Source organism: Bubalus bubalis, chromosome 7 (genome assembly GCF_019923935.1).
Source record: "Bubalus bubalis isolate 160015118507 breed Murrah chromosome 7, NDDB_SH_1, whole genome shotgun sequence".
Taxonomy (NCBI): domain Eukaryota; kingdom Metazoa; phylum Chordata; class Mammalia; order Artiodactyla; family Bovidae; genus Bubalus; species Bubalus bubalis.
In genome coordinates this window covers 25,804,069-25,807,774 of record NC_059163.1, presented here as the reverse complement: position 1 = coordinate 25,807,774, position 3,706 = coordinate 25,804,069, and the positions used below count along the sequence as shown (strand labels likewise).

The following is a 3,706-nucleotide window of genomic DNA, read 5'->3' as shown; positions in this document are numbered from 1 at the left end:
CAGCCTACCAGGCTCCTCCATCCATGGGATTTTCCAGGCAGGAGTACTGGAGTGGGGTGCCATTGCCTTCTCCAATATAAGGTATATACACACACTAGTATATACACACTATACATATATACTGTACATATGTAAATTATATATTTCATAGGCATTTAAGTCAGTGGACGCTCCCATTCTAGTTCCCAGCAGTTATTCCAGATGGCAGTAAGACAGCAGTGAGAAAAACACAGTTGTCCCCCTGCCCTCCTCCAGGTGCTTGGCCTTCCTCGATAATCATCTTTAAATAAATAACCCTGGCAACACTGACTTACACTCCTGTGCACCGACCCCCCTCGGTGAATAGGTCTAGAAAGTCTACACTAGCACCCCACTCCTGGCATAATTCTCTTCCCACCGCCCATCTCCTTCCAGGCCTGCGGGCCCCGGGATGCCTGCGAGATCCCACGTTCCTTACCTTTGGATCCTCGCGCCCTAGCGCGGCGCTGGCAGCGGCAGCCCCCGGGCCCTTGGGATAGTCTCCGTGACCGCGACCGCAGGAGCGAGACTGGGGTGGCAGCACTGACCAGGGAGGGAGGCGACCCTGCCCTTCCCTCCGCAGGCCTTAGTCTCCTCCAGTAACCAGTGGTCCTCTCCAGTAGCCCGTGGTCTGCTCCCACCGGGAACCCCTTCCCCTATCTCCTCGGCTACTCTCCGGCATCCGAAGATGAAAAGCCGCTATCAAGGTCCCCAACCTCGTTTTCTTCTTTTAACTAGCCCGCATTTCCTCTGGGCTGCTTGGACGCGGTCGCCAGCGCCGGCTCCATCTAAATCCCTCTAAATCCCTCTGTGATAACCCACCGCAGGTTGGGCACCTCTCCGGGTGTGGGCATTATCTCAAAGGGGAAACAGCTGTGGTTCGTCACGTTTCCTTTTAACAAGGGCCGTCTGTGGTTGGTGGTGCGGCTGTCCTTCGAGGAGGAAGGAACAGAGTAAGGAAACCCCGCGCCGGCCTGCGTGAGGGGTCGCTGGGCGCAGGGAGGATGGAGCCTGGCGGGGACCAGCCACCTCGGCACCGAACCCACAGACTCCACTGGCGGCTCCGGAGAAGGCTGTGAAAACAGAGGGCAGAAAATCTTCCTGGAGACCAAGGGTGCGCCTACGACGGAGACTCCGTCATCTTTCCTTTGGCTTCTAAGTGGGGACGAATATATATATTCACAGGCGAAGAATTTCTACACCCCACCCTAGTTCAACGAGGATAGTGCTGTGTACAGGAACGATTACTCTCTGCTTCTGTGCTTTGGATGACAGTGTACCTCGGTGCACTTTCACAGAGGGTGAAAGAGGCCCAAATTACTTCAGTGAGCGCTCTGAGCCTATTTTTGAAATGAAGACATGCCAAAACAGTTACAAGAATTCGAATGGTGGTGTGTTTTAAAGATCCTTTAATAAACCAATGCTCTTGACATGCATGCACAAATTCAGTGACCCCATGTGGGTACTCATCTGGAGATGATGCCCAAAGGCCGTATGTGAGGCCCTTGATGTCCATGAGGACAGAAACAAATGGTGTTTCTGCTCCTTGCCCACCCCAAGAGGGGCTCTGTGCCTGCAAAAGCCCAGGAATGGGAGAGGAAGTAGCCTGAGGGAGTGGGTGGGGGATTAAACCTGCGCCAGGGGTGTAGTACGCATGCTCAGTCGCTGTCCGCTCTGTGACCCCATGGACTGTAGCCCACCAGGCTCCTCTGTCCATGGAATTCTCCAGGCAAGAATAGTGAAGTGAGCTTCCATTTCCTTCTCCAGGAGATTTTCCCGACCCAGGGATGGAACTCATGTTTCCTGTGTCTCCTGCGTTGGCAGGTGGATTCTTTACCCAAGAGCTAAAGAAACTCTCCTTGAAACCAGGGTCATATGGGGACCCAGACTGAGTATTTCACCTTCTTCATGCCTCATCACCCATCTGTAAGCTGAAAAATGTTGAAAGAGGGTATAAAGAGAACAAAGATAAAAACAGAGTTCTAAAGAAGAAAGTCACCAGTGAGTGGGAGTGGAAAGCAGGAATGCATTACAGCATGCCCTCTGAAGAGGCTTCCTTCCTGCCCCTTTCTTTCCCTCCCTTCCTTCTTATCTTCCTGAGTTGAAACCAAGAGGCAAAGAACAGCATTCTTCCCAAACAAGTAGTTTAGTTTTTCGTGTTTGGTATTTATTGACATCTTGGAATGCCATGCCTCATCCACATTTCCATGTGACCTCTCAATGCATAAACAGAAAAAAGCATGCCAAAGATCGCATATACTTTTCAGACAGCAAATCCCAGCGTTCTGTTTTTCTGCCTATATTGGGGGGATGGGGGAACACCCCCAAGACCATATGTTCATTCACTAACGAGAGCCTTGCCAGCTTATAATCAATGAAATTAGTTAGATGGTGCAAGTCAAAAATCGTTTTGAAATATTAAGAGTTAAATCTGTGACACTTTATTTTTAGATTTCTGAGAAATACATTTCTGACTTGCCACTGCTCAGGCTCTCCACACCCGCTACTAGAAAAGAAAGAAAAAGAGGCATTCTCTCCTTTCTAGTCTATTCTCCCGTCCTCCCCACTGTGAATCACGTGTAGAAGAAACCTTCACGGTTACGGTCACACATGTTTGGCTCTCTAACCTTCAGCTGTGTCGGCGGGCGACCCAGTTGCCGGTCATTTAACCTGCCTGGATGGATGAGCTCGTTAGCGAGCCGCCCCAGGGGCTTTTTCTATTGGCGGGTCTCCCAGACGCCAGTCCTCTTCCTCCGTCCAACAGCCTTCACCGGCTGAGATTAACAGGCCCTAGGTGTCCCGCGGAGAGAGTCCTCCCGTTTCCAGGAGGAGAACTCGAATGCGCGGTGGAAGCAGTCATTCCGAGCATCCCGCTGACGTTAGTTACACTTTTCACAAAGGCCACCCTTTCTCCCGAACACCACCAGCTCTCCAGATCCCTCCCCGATTCTGGGGAGGGAGGGTGAACCTACCAGCAAGTCTTGTTCCTTGCTCTGCCAAGGGGCTGCTTCCCCTCGCGGGTCAGCGCACCTACCAGGAAACCCTGAATTCTTCTCCTTGTTCCCCTGACCGTGAAGCTGAGTATCGCTTCCAGTGATCTGAGAGCTACCAGAGCTGCCTGCCTGGCGTGAGGGGAGAAGGAAGCGACAGGGCTTGTCTCCTAAAACAAGGGAACTCAGGCTCTCCCTGAGCATCCAGCTAGGGCAGGCACCCTGGGAGGTGCTTTCAAAATTTAAAAAAAAAAAAATGTAATTAATAAGACCCTGGCTTTTTATCTTCCCTGGTTTCTCCTTTCTAAGAAAGGCGCACACACACACACACACACACACACACACAAATTTAAATTAAAGTCTAGATTTCCTGTTGTGGACCCAGAGACCATGGAACGCCTCCTGTTTCTCCTAGGTCTGGTCTTAGTATGTCCACCCCATCTCTTTATTTTTTTCCATATTGTTTCTCCAACCAAATGTCTTCTGCCTCCTTACCCAAAGGCTTCTTGATCTTTTTTCCTTTTTTTTTTTTTTGCCACTCCTGGACCTAACTCTAACTTTGGCACTATCTCCACCAGCTTCAGAGAGGAGCCACTTGTGAAGAAACCCCCTGGGTCAACACTGAATAGAATAGAGCAATATTTTCTGAATTCTTCTAACCACTGGAGTCTTGCAGAGATGAAGAGCACCCCAGGACT

The 3,706-nt window shown here is 50.6% G+C and overlaps 1 long non-coding RNA gene across 1 annotated transcript; it reads left to right on the top strand.

Moving 5' to 3' along the window:
* Window positions 1–342: 342 nt before the first annotated feature.
* Window positions 343–3,472, top strand: LOC123334402. The gene is made up of 2 exons (XR_006552175.2): window positions 343–1,132; window positions 1,786–3,472. It is a non-coding gene; the product is annotated as an uncharacterized LOC123334402 (long non-coding RNA).
* The last annotated feature ends 234 nt before the right edge of the window (window positions 3,473–3,706 follow it).